Below are 16,740 nucleotides of genomic sequence, written 5' to 3'. Positions count from 1 at the left end.
TTCGAATAATAATGACCTAGATGGTCAAATATTTCCAAAGCACATTCTTCATCGATTTTCAACTTTCAATAATCCATTCCACTTGTTCATAATCACATCCATACTTTTAAGTATTTCAACATGACAAGTACTAAATTACCATAGGCACATAAAGAACCAAACATATTCCTTATCACATATATGTAAGCTTACAAATCATAATCCTTACCTTGTACTGGCACATCTAGCTCAACCCAACCCATACTCAAATCATAAGGCTTTTGGGCAGAATATGCACTAATACATAAGAATATTTCATCGCATACTTTATTATACAAACATACCATTACCAATTAGATCATTCTCATATTTGGAGTTATAATATTAAACACATTTACCTACCTCTTTGATACTGATAATTCACCTCGAAATCACTCCACCGATGAGTAAGTAATACGTACCTGAACATCTTAAATACATAATACTTACTTGATGGTAACTTAATGTAGATACTCAATATCAAAGTCTTACTTGAATCCTAGCATTTAGCCGTCGGGTCTTTAAAGCTCAGTTATAGTACGAGCACGAAGCCTCTGAGACATTAATCAGATAATATTCTCGATAAAGCTGCGGGGTTTTAACCCGGATATAGTACTGACACAAATGCCCTTCGGGACTTATCACACATATGCACTTTCACATTCATCACATCGGCCATTAGGCCTTATCACATATATACACTTTCACATCCATCACGTTGGCCGTTCGGCCTTATCACACATATACACTTTCACATTCATCACATGGGCCATTAGGCCTTATCACATATATACACTTTCACATTCATCACATTGGCCGTTCGGCCTTATCACACATATACACTTTCACATTCATCACATGGGCCATTAGGCCTTATCACATATATACACTTTCACATTCATCACATTGGCCGTTCGGCCTTATCACACATATACACTTTCACATTCATCACATGGGCCATTAGGCCTTATCACATATATACACTTTCACATTCATCCCATTGGCCATTCGGCCTTATCACACATATATGTATATCATACATATTTCATATTTTTCTTGTACCTCAATTTCAGCAATAGCTTGTAAGGAACTCAAATAGTTTCATCAAAGTTTACAACAAAATCACATATTCACTACAAGCAGTTTTCCTGAACAACAGTCACTAAATTGTTTATAACTGGAGCTTCGAAACTCAAAATCAATTGCCGTTAATTTTCCCCGAATGTAGACTCATGTATCTTTTATCCATAAAATTTTCAGAATTTTAGGTGTGGCCAATCAATACCAGATTTTTCTTAAAATTTTCCCCTGTTTCACTGTTCGACTAATCTGACCACTCCTCACTACGAATCAAATTTCTCATTGTACCGAATTCAAAATGTGTTATATTCAATTTTTTTTGAAACTAGACTCATTAAGGAGTCTAAGCATATACATTTTACCTTATAACCATTTTTGTGCAAATCATAACGATTTTCTAAAAACAGAACAGGGATTTTGAGTCATTCGATACCGTCTCACACAACTTTAAATATCTCTTTATAGGAAATTTCTTTGCTCACACGGCCTCTTTTATAAGGAACTAGACTAATTAAGATTTGATTACATATTTTATTCAGCCTATAATTCCACACCAACAATTTATGGTGATTTTCTAAAATCACGTTACTGCTGCTGTCCTAAGCAAATTATTACAATTTGCTCTTAAATTTCCAAGTCCAAACACTTATGAACTTACCATTTGAGTTTTAAACATATCATGACCACATCATATCTTATTAAATCAACTCATTATGTCCTATTTTGATTGAATTTACTCAACGTTTGATCACTTAAAACTTACCTCGGAAGTGGTCGACGATTAGGTATCCACGGCTATTCGTTTACATTCTCTTTTTCCCTTATCCGACTTTGATCCTCTTTGCTCTTAAGCTAAAGCCGCAGAGCACTTTTGAACACCATCACTCAGCTTGGATTGAAGCATCGGATACAAAAACTTTAACCTTCATGTACAATTAATTTCGGCATTCAATCCCCTTAAATTTCAGCTTGTAAAGCAATTAAATAGCAGTTTTAGACATCATAGTCTTCACCCATTTAGACAACATTCTTTAACATCTAAATAGCTCATTTATATCATCTACTTAATATTTCATAACTTATCATGCTAGCTGAATATTATTTATTCAAGTTCATCATCTTCATATTCGGCATTAGCATCAAATATAATAGCCCATTTCTTCCCACTTTGAATCTATGCATCCATTTAATCATAGTTTGTTCAAGCACTCATACAACAAAATTCATCCAATTTAACAAGAAACAAAACTTACTTCCTCCATAGCCACAATGGCGAAAGATCTAGACATCTCAATACCGAATTTCTAACATGGGTTGCCTAAAGAATTTGGTAGGAGTTCAAATTTATCCAACATTTCAAGTAACTTAACACATCCACATAGCTAACATGCTAGTAGTATCAAGGCATCAACTAAAATTTTGAAGCCTCTTAGCCGAATCCTAACTCTCCAACAACTCCAATTTCATCCATGAGATAAATAGAAGTAGGCTAACCCTCCAAAGGATGTGTAAACCTCCAAAAGCAACATTGAACATACCTTAATCTCAAGAACCACCTTGGCCGAACTTCCCCTCTTCTTCCTCCTTCAATTCACGGCCAAGAAGAACCAATTTCTTCTTTTCTTTCTTTCTCAAGTCACGGTAATGGGGGGGGGGGAACATGGATGAGACAACTTTGTTCTCATCACCCCTCCCTTTTCATTTCTTTATTACTAGCCCTTTATTTCATTCTTTCTCCCATAACCCACTAACACAACATGTTTCCAACATGTTTCACCCCATAACATTTTGTCCATTCTCATGCTCATGGCTGGCCACTACTAATTAGGGGGGGATTGACATGCAAGTCCACCCTTTTTATTTCATGCATTAATAGATCCTTATGTTTTGACCTATCACATTTCAAAAGTGTCACACATAAGTCCTATTGACTAAATTCACATGCAATTTACTAAATCAAAGCTTAAAACTTTCACACATTCGTATTCACATATAATAGTCATAAAATATGACGGCTAATTATTTTTATGACTCGATTTTGTGGTCCCGAAACCACTTTTCGACTAGGGTCAAATTAGGGGTGTCACAATGAAAATCTTTGTTCATAGATATGTGTTTCAGTTATACATGATTGAAGTATAAGTTATGAAAGTGGGAAAGAACTGGTGAAATGTTATTCGGGCCTTTGAGCCTAGCAGGCTATAATGCCGGTGAAATGTTATTCGGGCTTTTGAGCCTAGTAGGCTATAATGCCGGTGAAATGTTATTCGGGCCTTTGAGCCTAGCAGGCTATAATGCCGGTGAGATATAATTCGGGCCTTTGAGCCTAGCAGGCTATAATGCTGGTGAGATATTATTCGGGCCTTTGAGCCTAGCAGGCTATAATGCCGGTGAGATATTATTCGGGCCTTTGAGCCTAGCAGGCTATAATGCCGGTGAGATACTATTCGGGCTTTCGAGCCTAACAGGATATAATGCCGGTGAAATGATATCGGGCCTCGAGCCTAGCAGGCGAAATGCCGGTGATTTGAGAAAAGTCTAAGACTAAGGTACCTCGTGTTAGATTGACAAATGGATATATTCAATACGTTAAGTGGGCCAGGTAAGCATTATGTACTCATATGTGAGTTTGATTTGAAGTGAATCATAAGTGTGTAATGTGATACATATGTGAACAAATGTTATAACTATATCTATGATCATGATACATTTGGTCAAGGTGTGAAAGTATGTGAAGGTATTTGATTTATTTATGTTATATGAATTTAGATTAAGTGTTATAAGAATGCTGAATGTGCATTATGTACATGTGTATATTCGGCCAGATGGCAACATACCTAGAATATGGCCGCTTGAGAAATTTAATAATCGAAGTATAATTGCGTTTATTTGTTTGCATTGCTTAAAACTTACTAAGCTTATGAAAGCTTACTCCGTTGTTACATTCCTCTGTTTTATAGATTGTTGACTCCAGTTACCAGCTCGGGTTGGAGTTCGCTGGAGATATTATCACACTGTCGAGCTCACGCTATTGGTGTAAGTAAATCCTAGTATTTCGAGTCTATGGCATGTATAGGGTTTTAATGTTGAGTATGTGATATTATAATTTAGCCAAAGGTGTTGGCTTGTATTGATAAAGTGTTTTGGCCATGTGAATTGGCCTATGTTGGCTAGTGATGTTTTAGGCCTCGTAAGCCCATATATGGGACATATTACATGTGAAAAGAAAAGTTTTAAATTGATTGAAATTTTTCGGCACGATTTTTGTGTGATTGACTGAGTTTAAGTCGGGTAGCACCTCAAACCCTGTTCCGGCGAGGGATTCGGGCGAGGGGTGTTACAGAATTTTCTTCTAATTCAATGCAGTCCGATCGAGCTTTTGTTGAGCTAGAAGAGGGACCAATCGAACATATGCAATTAGGCTCTGGTGGTTTGAATTATGCTCAGAAGCATAATTCCTATAATTTGTGATTACTTAATCATGGAGTCAGTCTAGAAGTACCATGATTGAAAATTCCTTATTGTACTCTTTACGAAAGCAATTCATCCAATTGATTTTTCCAATGACCTTGCCATGTGTGTGTTACCCTCATATGATATCCTTGATTCCTTTGAGTTTAATCCGTTCACTCTGTAAAACCCCTAACCCATATCTGTCGCCGGAAAGGGGTTACGAGGTAGTACCAAACGAAACAGAACTTTCTGACATTCATGGATACACATAGAAACTAATCATTTTAATTCATCACATTTGAACATATACTAAATCAAATCAAATATTATAGGTTACATATAAATTAAAAACCAAGTTACTATTCATATGGCCATTTACCTAAACTTTAGTCGAAAATATATGCAACATGCCAAATACATATGCATTGTTCAATGTTAACTTTTATTCTTCTCTATTACTATATATGCATATAACATTTCTTATAAACGAAACATTATGTCAGTCATCATATATTAAATCAACTACGAACCATTTCAAATGTAATTATTAAATCAAACATACCAAAATGTATATGCCAATATCATAACAAAAATTGTAAATACATAATCAATTCATCTGCCCACATATTCAGATATCAAGGTTAATCATAAATATATAATACAAATTATACCATTCAACCACAACCTTAAATAAACCATTTTCTAATCAAACAAAGTTAATCATTTCACAACCAATGACTTCATAGACATAATCTATTAACTAAATTTATTACCACCCGAACATAATAGTGCATTTGGTTCACTTAATAACTATTCACATAACCAATACAACATTTATATAATATATTCATGAAATCAAATCAATTCACCCTAATTTAAATGTACAAATGCCAAATCCAAATATGATAGTTACACATACTATACCATATACCAAAATCTAACACAAAACCAACTTTCTTCTTATTAATTCAAGTAGTAAAGTTAACCACAAAAATTCATACAAATTTTATATACTTTATAATAAGCCAAAATATCATTTAATAAACCAATATATATATACATCAAATTGAGCATTTCACAACGTGAATTTTATGATTGAATACTATCACATATATGTAATATAATAAATTTATCAACATAATTAATTTATAAGTCATACATACCGATATTCGACTAATTCAAATAATCAAAACACCATTCAAACATGTCATGGAATATACTTACCATAATATATTTATCCTCTATCAAATTAATAATTCATCAACTAATCTAATAATCAAACCAAACCATATAGCCAAACACCACACATATAATATATGCCATGAAATATACTTTAATATCAAGCTTATGCCATAACCGAATACACATATAAGTATTATTATGTCACATAACATAACCTTATCAAAGCATATCAACCAAGATTTACATATATATATATATATATATATATATATATATATATATATATATAATAGTAGAACACCAAAATCAAACATGACCATCATCAAAACGAATCATTAAATCCAAACTTAATAAAGTAATAAGCAATTTTCACTTGGCTCATGCTTACATAAACCAAGATCCAACATTTCAACATATAATCTAGCCTATACATGCCATAGGTTTTAATATTTAAGCTTATAAAATATCGAAGATAGTCGATAGTGTGATAGACTTTGCTAACGATCCCCAAGCTCGTAACTGGATCTCGAAATTTATAAAACAAATGAAAACATATACACACAGAGTAAGCTATCATAGCTTAGTAAGTCATAAGCAAGTAATAATAAAATGATCATTTGTATTTAATCAACTAAACCAAATCAAATAATCTTTAATCAAATACACATTTTTAATGCTTTAAACTCATATACCATCACATGAACGATGTTTAATTATATTAACTTGGCCGAATACACATAACTTCATAAACATGTATAATTCTTACTTTCATAATGCATATTTATTTGTTCATCTCAAATATATATACTCGCCTTACCTTTCAAATCAACTAATTTAGCACATACTTGACATTTTAGCTCAATTTCACATTTGATCTTAACTTGATATTACCCTTTGAACCATTCAGAATTGAATAGGATACTCGGATAATCACATTTATCACACAATGCCAACATCCCAAACGTGGTCTTACATGCTATCTCATACCGATGCCACTGTCCCAGACAGGGTCTTACACGAATCAAATACGATGCCGATGTCCCAAACATGGTCTTACACGTAACCACATATTGATGCCAAAGTCCCAGACGTGGTCTTGCATGAAAACACATATCAGATCCTATCTCATGACATATGTATCCTAGCCATACCTAAGGTTCATACGGGGCTTTCGGAAGTCGTAACTTAGCCGAATCAAATCGTAATACTTAATTCTCAAGCATGTACACATTCGGTCATTATGTATATATAATCATAAAATTCGATTCAGCATTTAAAAATTATATATATATCCAAAATTAACAGCATTTATTTGCTTATAAAATTACCTCAGATGATAAAAATCGGAACGGGACGACTAGTCCACAACTTTAGTTTTTCCCTGATCCAAATCAGATTTCTTTGGTTCTTGATCTAAACATATTCAAATTAAACTCATTCAGACATATTTTCGTTCATTTTAGTCCAAAAACACATAAATGAGCTAATTACCATTTTACCCCTGACATTTTACACTTTTTACAATTTAGTCCCTATTGCACAAAACACAAAATATGTAAAATTTCAATATATCATGCTTAGGCCGAATCTTCCTTGTGTTCATACAAGTCCATACATTTCATTTATTTCACAATTTATCCCCTCAATTTATTTCATATTTCACAAACTAACTTCACAAAGATCAAATATTCATCAATGGCATAACTCAAAATATTCACCAAAAAAAAAATTTCAAGCATGGGCTTTGTACATTACATTGCAACGATCTCAAAAACGTAAAAATTATCAAAAACCGAGTTAAAACTCACCTTGAATCAAGCTTCAATATTGTCGAACCCTTAAAATATTTTTTTATTTTTCTTTTCTTTCATTTTGGTCACCAAGAACAAAGTATGAACACTTAATTTTTATTTTATATTTTATGATATTATAACTTATTAATCATTTTACATTTTTACCCCTTTTAATGAAATATAAAACCATTTTAAATCATGGTCATTACCGTCCCTTGCATGTTATCATGGGAAAATTGCAACATAAATACCTCCATTTAAAAAGACAACAACAATCCTTCCCTTTAACAATTAACCATCAAATTTTCATTTTACGCGATTAAGTCCTTTTATTTAATCAGGCACTCAAATGACAAAATCAAAGCACGAAAATTTCACACACACAAATTCACACCTAATAAACACAGAAAATAATTTTTAAATATTTTTATAACTCAGATTCGTGATCCCGAAACCACCGTTCCGATTAGGGTCTAAATCAGGCTGTTACACACTCAATACAATCCTATTTTATCTCATTGTCACCATTGTGTCTTCTTAATTATTAATATGATCACTTTCAACAAATGAATGTGATAAATTACTTGTTTGAGAACAAGAAACCTGTGACCACGTTCCATATTTATTAATCCACACAATGGCAATGAGAGGATATTATTAACTCTTTAATTGAGCTATTAATTCCACTGTTGCTAGTAAAGTCATGCCATACACAAGTCATGTACCCAACATACTGGCTATGGGCTCGATCATCTTTAAAGCATAAGCCTCCACTTATATCAAAGCACATGAGTTGTATACGTATGGTCAGTGACTAACTAAGGATTTAGGTAAATCACACCATTAACATCATAAGTGAATTAGTTAACAAATGGATTCAGAATTAATTCAGCTTGGGTCTAGTCTAATGTACCATTCTACCAATGAATACATCTATCTCTACCTGTAGACTCAACTTCTCCAATAACTAAGACTAGTCATCTCCCCAATTGGAATTGTAGATGACATTATAATTCTTCTCAGTATTTGAATTAAATGCTCACTTTGATTCTTTAATAGGATTATGGACTCATTTAGATTATCTACTGAAGTAAGTTGTCTTTCTTGCAATGTAAACGTTCTTTACAATGTCATTTATTTTCAGTTGGAACTTTAGACAATCAATGAGCTAATATTTGTTTGTCACAATATCGCTATGCATGCAAAATATAAAAGATAGAAAATACAAAAGAAATAATAGTGAAATGTGAAATTAACTTTATTTATTTATTCATCATTCAAATAAATAGAAAACAATTATTGTTCAAATAAATAGAAAACAATTACATGTTTACTATAACATGGGCATATTTCCCAACAATCTCTCACTTGTCTTAATGAAGTAAGGCTCCGTTTGTTTGCAGGTAAAATGTTTTCTAGAAAATGATTTCAGAAAAATAATTTCTTGGAAAATGATTTCGGAAAATGATTTACTTTTACGGTGTTTGGATGAATCTGTAAAATATTTTACATTGTTTGGCGATTTCTTGAAAATATTTTCTGAAAAGTCGTTTTAATAAAATTTATATATTTAAGAATTTATTATCTTTTCTTTGTTTGATTGAGTTTACTTTATATATATATATATTAATAAATTTATATTTTAAATTGTTTTTACATGTATTGCAATGATTTATTTATAAATAAATAAATCATTTTAAATATATAATAATACTCAATTATTAAATTAGAATATTAACATCATAAATTGAAAACAACTAAAGTCAAATAAATTATTTGTAATTGTGTTATAAAAATTAAAAATAAGGATTGAATAATTATAAATTAGCTTCCAAACCACAATTAATACTAGAAATTAATAATATTATCCAAATACATAATTAGTATTACACCACATGATAACAACAACATTATCCAAGTGCATAACTAATATTACACCATATGATAACTAATATTACACCACATGATAACAACAATATTGTCCAAGTGCATAACTAATATTACACCACATTAAAAGTATCAATATCTTCAACCTTGAGAAAATTTTTGAAGCCAAATTTTTCTATGCTTCTTACTTTTAACTAAAAAAGCTTTTGCCTCAGATTCATGACTCACTAAATAATCAAACACAGAACAAAGGAAGTCATCATCAAATCCTTCTACCTCCATTGACATCACTTCTTCGTAAAGATGTGGTGTCTTATCCATGATAAATTGTTCCAAAGCATTAGCAATTTTGCCAAGTTGTTCACCCACAAATTTAATTTGTTCATCATTGACACTTTTTGAGCCTTTTTTCTTTTACGTTTGGATGTGCGGATGAAGATACATTTGTTCTTACCTCTTGAGTCGCTTCATTCTCGCAGTCTATAGGCACTGAATCTATGTTATCATCATCCAAATCTATGTCAGCAAATGTTCTGGCAAAACTCCCTATTGCCATATCTTTGCCAACAACCAAAGCCATTTCATCATAATGATCAATGCTTTTATTCAAAAATTGCTCATACTTCTTGTGCGCCTGTTGGATATTATACAAAATTAGAATAACAAGTAAAAAATAATTGAAATATACTTACCATATATATACATATATTACCATTACTGCTGCATCATATGTCACTCTATCACATGTGATCATTTTCATGTTATCATCCCATCCAAAACCACTTTCACCCCGAATTGTGCATAAAATCTGCCACTGTTTTTTTACAGTCCTCAAATGATTTTCCACATGTTTTGCATCGTATTGGACTTGAAATTTTTCAGAAATAGCTTCGACAACTCGATTAATAGAAACTGCTTTGAAAGTATTAGAAGGCTTATTTCCTTTCTGGGCCTCCTCTGTTAAAATTTCAAGAAAAAGATGTAACACCCCATCCCCGATACCGTCGCCGGAGTCGGACACGAGGGGTTCTAAGACCAACTCTCATGTGTCACACAGACTATTTTTCACATTTCCAGCCTAGCTGGCAAACTGCGTCCCTGTCGCCTTAAAACTCATATCTCGAGTTCCAGAACTCGAAAACTAGTTCCGTAAATTTTTCCTGAAACTAGACTCATAATTCCATCTACACATTTTTTTCTAGAATTTTTGGTCTAGCCAATTAGTACAGTTTATTAGTTAAAGTTACCCATGTTACAGGGGTCGACTACACTGTGACAGCCCAAAATAGACCCTAGCCGGAATGTGGTTTCGGGACCACTAAACCGAGTCATAAAAATAATTAATTGTTATATTCTATGCTTACTATGTGTGTGCATGCATATGTGGAAATTTCATTCTCTAATTTTACCCATTTGTATGAGAAAGTATTAAATAGGGATCAAAGTGAAACATGGTGAAATATGATAGGCTAATTTTAAATGGCTTGTTAGTACATGTTAACAAAAGGTGGAGTTGCATGTCAAATAATCCCTTCCTAAGGAGGAGTGGCGGCCATGACAAATTATGGGCAAGGGAAACATGTTCCCAACATGTTTTACTAATGGATGATGTTAGAAATGATAAAATAAGAGTATGGAAAAAAAATTAGTGTTAGTAGGATGAGAAACAAAAAAAGTGTTCATCCTTCTCCATAGGCTTGGCGAATGTCCTAAAGAAAGAAAAGAAAAATTTGTTCATCCTTTCTCATCTTCTTGGCGAAAATACTAAGGGAAAAGAGGGAGGATTTTTGCTTCATGCTTGGGTTGGAAGAGATCTAGAAGGAGATTTGGCTAAGTTTGCATCAAGATTAAGGTATGTATGAGGTTGTGTTGGGAGTTTCATGCATGGTTTGGTTGCTAACTTGATGTGCATGTTAGCCATGGCTCAAATCCTTGTTATGCCATGGAAATGGTATTTGGCGAAGTTGTTATGGTGATAAAGCCATTGCATGCTAAGTGTGAAGTTTGATGATGATGCATGCAATGATGGATTGTCTACTCTTGAGTAAGATTTTGAGTTTTCTTTTGTGTGTTTAACCATGATTGAAGTTGAATGGAGCATGATTGTCATATTCGCCATGATGCATTCATGAGCATGGTTCATGCTTCTTGCATGTTAGTTAAAATTTGTATTTTGGATGGCTATGGACACCTTGAAATTCGGCCATGCTCATATTGTATATATATGTTTGCACATGATGTTTTGGCTATGAAGTAAGTGATGAATATATTGGTTTAAAGAAGAAGATGTGGAAGAATGCTTGTGAAATTTGCAAGCACAATTCGGCCTAGCACACATATAAGTGCTTGATGCTATATTGTAAGTTTTGGGCCATAATGTGCAAAGCATTAACTAGTAAAATGCATGCTGTTTTTGTGAGGTATTAAGTGCAAAATTGACCTCAACATGTACATGAATATTCGGCCTTGGGTAGCCTATTGAAGGCCTTAGCTTTTCCTTGATGCTCAAATAAATTGTAATGAATTGCTTGATGTAGTATAAAATGTGCATGACCATTGTGTATTCAAGCTAAAGAGTGGCCATATGACCATTTAAACTCCTTGTCATATTCGGCCATAAGCAAGCACAATGAGGTTTTAATAAATTGAATTTGTTTGAATTAGCTCAAGAGCTAAGAGGGCCACAATTGGACAAGGGGAAGGAAAAGGTGATCGAATAGCCGAAAAAGCCGTTCGACAACATCCGAGGTAAGTCCTCAAGAAGTGACCTTACTTGAATTATGTGAGATGAAGTATGGTTGTGTATGATTATTGATTTATGTGTGTATGAGAAATTGAATGATACCCGGGCTAAGTCCCAAGGCGAATATGCTTGTGAATATATGTGTGTTTGAGCCTTAGTAACAAAAATGAAATATGTATGTCCAATGATTATTGATGTATGTGTACATGAGAAATTGAATGATATCCGGCTAAGCCCCAAGACAATTATGCTGGAAATTATATCCGGCTAAGACCAAGGCAATTGTGCTAGTGGCTATATCCGGGCTAAGACCCAAGGCATTCGTATGAAGTTATTCTATCCGGGCTAAGACCGAAGGCATTTGTGCACGTGATTATATCCGGTTATATTCAAGAATCTTGGGCTGGAGGTGAGTGTTGGTTGCTGTAATGAATTCAATTAGTACACTCGAAAAGCCCAAAGGATAAGGTATGTTATATGTGCATTGGAAAGTCGACATGTTTGAGCAACATTCGCTCAATCGACTAATGAATTTTAGTTATTGAATTGATTGATACTTTGTGAAATTATATAATGATGAAGTGTGAAGTAAGAATGTGTATTAATGAAATGATGCATTTGGCTATGTGAATGTATTGCTGTAATTAGAGTTGATTATATTCCTTGAGACTTACTAAGCATAAAAATGCTTACCCCGTTGCTTTGGCTCTCAGTTTTCTAGATTTCGCTCGAAGCAATCGGATTTGGGATCGTTGAAGTCGAAGTCATCCACACTATCAAGCCCCCATTTTGGTATAAATTCTTGGTTGAACTTGAAATGGCATGTATAGGACCACCCCTTGTTGGTTAAATATGTTGTGATGTATATATGTACGGCCATGCGAAAATGGCTCGTAAAAGTGAAGTATCGACTTAGACTAATTGTGGTTTGTATGTATATATATTTGGTGTCATGATGTGGCTATGGCTTGGAAATGGGAATGTTGGTCACATGATCAGCCATTGGCATGGTTAAAATGATCATATATGAACCTATGTATGGCAAGACTAGTTGGTTCATGGAGACTACCAAATAGGTAAGACCTACCTTAAAACAGATGCTGCCAGCTGCAGTGACGTGAATGTGAAAAATCACCAAAATTCGTAGGATTGGAATTAAATAGTGAATAAGCTATGTAAATAAACCTTGATGAGTCTATTTTCATATGGACGAAACGAAATGGTCATAGGAGTTACATGTTAAGAGATATTAAAGCTATTGTGAGACAGGGCCAGAATGGTTTCTGGGTTCCCTTTCGCAACTTTAAAAATTTACTATAAATTATCCAGAAAGAATTAGGAGACATACCTTATATTTACAGATTCCATTTTGAGTCTAGTTTCATTAGAAACAAACGGTACCAGCATTAAAGCCCTGTACGGAGAGATATTCAAATTATACCGCGCAAAGGTCAGAGCAGTCGATCCCTGTAACATGGGTGACTTTAACTAATAAACTGTACCAATTGGCCCGACCAAAAATCCTAGAAATAAATCCATGGATGGATATTTGAGTCTAAATTCAGGGAAAATTAACGAAACCAGTTTCCGAGTTTTGAAACTCGAGATATGATTTTTAAGGCGACAGTGATGCAGTTTTTCCAGCCTGACTGGAAATGTCAAATGGATGGGCAAAACAAGTGAACTTGGCTTGCTAACCCCTCGTGTCCGACACCGGCGATGGTCTCGGGTTTGGGGTGTTACAATTTTATTGGTATCAGAGCCACGGTTTAGTCGATTCTAGGACTACCGTGATGTGTTTGGGGTCTAGCTATACATGCCATTAAATGATGAATCGATAGTGTGGTGATTTCGACAATTTGACTTTGTGTTTGTTTATAGCAATGGATCCCGATCCCAACCGAAGCGATAGCTGATGATGTGGAGAGTGTGGCGCTGCTCGCGCAAGGGACAGCGCGGCGGACTCTCAACCAATGGCCAGCAATCCTAATGACGAGGCTAGGCAAGCCTTTTATAGTGTGATGAATGAATGGTTTAATCAATACATTCGAACCAACACTACTGTTCCACAACCTCCATTCCCGACAAATGCAACCCCGCACCTACAATACCTCCGTGGATGACCAAATAAGGTCAAGTAAGCCCCGGTCGATAGGATTCGAAAACATGGGGCCACTGAATTTAAGGCTACGAATGATGATGATGCCGAAGCGAGCTGAATTTTGGTTAGATAACACTATCCGGTGCTTGATGAGCTATCCTGTACACCTGATGAGTGCTTAAAGTGTACCATCTCCTTGCTACGCGAGTCCGCCTACTATTGGTGGAGTACTCTGACTTCTGTGGTGCCTAGAGAGCAAGTGACTTGGGAATTCTTTCAAACCGAGTTCCGAAAAAAGTATATCGATCGAGATTCATCGACCAAAAGCGGAGGGAATTCCTTGATCTTAAGCAAGGTTCGATGTCGCCATCGACTACGAACGAAAATTTGTGAGGCTTAGCCAGACGCGAGAATGCATTTCGTCCGAAGCTATTATGTAAACGCTTCGAGGATGGGCTGAATGATGATATAAGGATGTTTGTTGGCATCCTCGAGATATGAGAGTTCGTAGTACTTGTTGAGCGAGCTTGTAAAGTCGAAGAGCTTAGAAAGGAGAAACAAAAAGCTGATGTGGGAACCGGAGAATTCGAAGAGGTCCTCGGAAAGTCTCTTCAACAAGCATCGAAGAGATTTCGAGATGATGTGAGCCGGTCTAGAGGCGTTTGGGCTTTTCTAGACGAGGACGCGATCGACCCTCGTGACACACGAGTCACCTCGATCACGGTGGTGGAAATGATCGCCGAGAGAGGCGGAGTGTCCACATTGTGGCAAATGGCATTCGGGAGCTGTTGGTTTCGTGATCGCTCTGCTATAAGTGTGGATCGGCCGACCACTTTATGAAGGATTGCCCGAGGATGCATGAACCGAATGTAAGTCGAGTGCAAACCCGGTGCTACCATCGCCGAGGTAGGCCACCTAGAAATATGGGCAATGTCATGGCGGACGAGAGAGGATCTAGAGATGCTACCATCGATCCGAGGCTCGTGCTCTGCTAGGACTTATGCCATAAGCGCACGCGAGGATATCGCCTCTCCGGATGTTATTACCGGTACTTTCACTCTTTTCAATACAAATGTGATTGCTTTGATTGACCTGGTTCTACTCATTCATATATATGTGAAACCTTAGCATCCAAGAAGACTTTGCCCATTGAGTCTCTTGAGTTTGTAATTCGGTGTCAAACCCTTGGGTCATTACGTGCTTGTCAACAAAGTGTGCAAGAAAAGTCCCCTAGTGTTCCGAGGTTCTTGTTTTCCGCGGACTTGATGCTTTTGCCGTTCGATGAGTTCGACGTTATTCTTGGTTTGGATTGGTTGACCATGCACGATGCGGTTGTAAATTGCAAGAGCAAGACTATCGATTTGAGGTGCGCGAATAATGAAATAATTCGGGTTGAGTCTACGGACTTAAAGGGTTGCCACCGTAATATCGGCGATGTTGGCCCGAAATATGTGAGAAAAGGGTGCGGCGTACCTTGCGACGTGCTCGATGACAAGGAATCAGAAAAGAAACCCGAATCTGTGCCCGTGGTTTGTGAATACCCGGATGTTTTCCCCGAAGAATTGCCGGGTTTACCACCTGTTCGGGAAATAGAATTTGGCATCGAATTGATACCGGTACCACTCCAATTTCGATAGCTCCGTATCGTATGGCACCAACGGAATTAAAGGAGTTGAAAGCTCGGTTGCAAGAATTGGTGGATAGAGGTTTTGCTCGCTTGAGTTTTTCGCCTTGGGTGCGCCAAGATTGTTCGTGAAGAAGAATGATGGAACCATGCGGTTGCAGATCGACTATCGTCAGCTTAATAAAGCGACGATAAAGAACAAATATCCGTTGCCACGTATTGATGACTTGTTCGATCAACTGAAGGGAGCCTCGGTGTTCTCGAAAATAGATTTGAGATCGGGCTATTATCAATTGCGAATCCGAGATTGACGTACCCAAGACCGCCTTGAAGCGAGATATGGTCACTATGAGTTCCTAGTGATGCCGTTTGGGCTCACTAATGCCCCTGCGGTATTTATGGATTTAATGAATCGGATCTTTAGACCATATTTGGATCGATTCGTAGTCGTGTTCATTGATGACATCTTGGTCTATTCAAGAAATGAGACCGAACATGCTGAACACTGCGGTTAGTCTGCAAATTTTACGGGATAAGCAATTATATGCTAAGTTCAGCAAGTGTGAGTTCGGTTAAGAGAGGTTAGCTTCTTGGGTCATGTGGTATCTGCGATCGGGTATTCGAGTCGATTCGAATAAAATTTCAGCCATACTTAATTGGAAGCCTCCAGAAATATTCTTGAGGTTTGGAGCTTTTTGGGGCTTGCTTGGGTTATTCTTGATGATTTGTAAAGGCTTCTCAACGATAGCCACGCCGATGACGGCTACTCCAAAAGGATGTTAAGTTCGAATGGATTGAGAAATGCCAAAAAGTTTCGATCAACTGAAAACTTATTTGATGAAGCCCCAATTCTAGTGCA

At 35.7% G+C, this 16,740-nt stretch overlaps 1 long non-coding RNA gene across 1 annotated transcript; it reads left to right on the top strand.

Annotated features, from left to right (window-relative positions):
- Nucleotides 1-11,962: 11,962 nt before the first annotated feature.
- Nucleotides 11,963-13,173, top strand: LOC128296388 (uncharacterized). The gene is made up of 2 exons (XR_008287004.1): nt 11,963-12,161; nt 12,870-13,173. It is a non-coding gene; the product is annotated as an uncharacterized LOC128296388 (long non-coding RNA).
- Nucleotides 13,174-16,740: the final 3,567 nt, after the last annotated feature.

This window comes from Gossypium arboreum, chromosome 8, assembly GCF_025698485.1.
Source record: "Gossypium arboreum isolate Shixiya-1 chromosome 8, ASM2569848v2, whole genome shotgun sequence".
Lineage (NCBI taxonomy): Eukaryota > Viridiplantae > Streptophyta > Magnoliopsida > Malvales > Malvaceae > Gossypium > Gossypium arboreum.
This window is presented reverse-complemented; position numbering and strand designations above follow the sequence as displayed.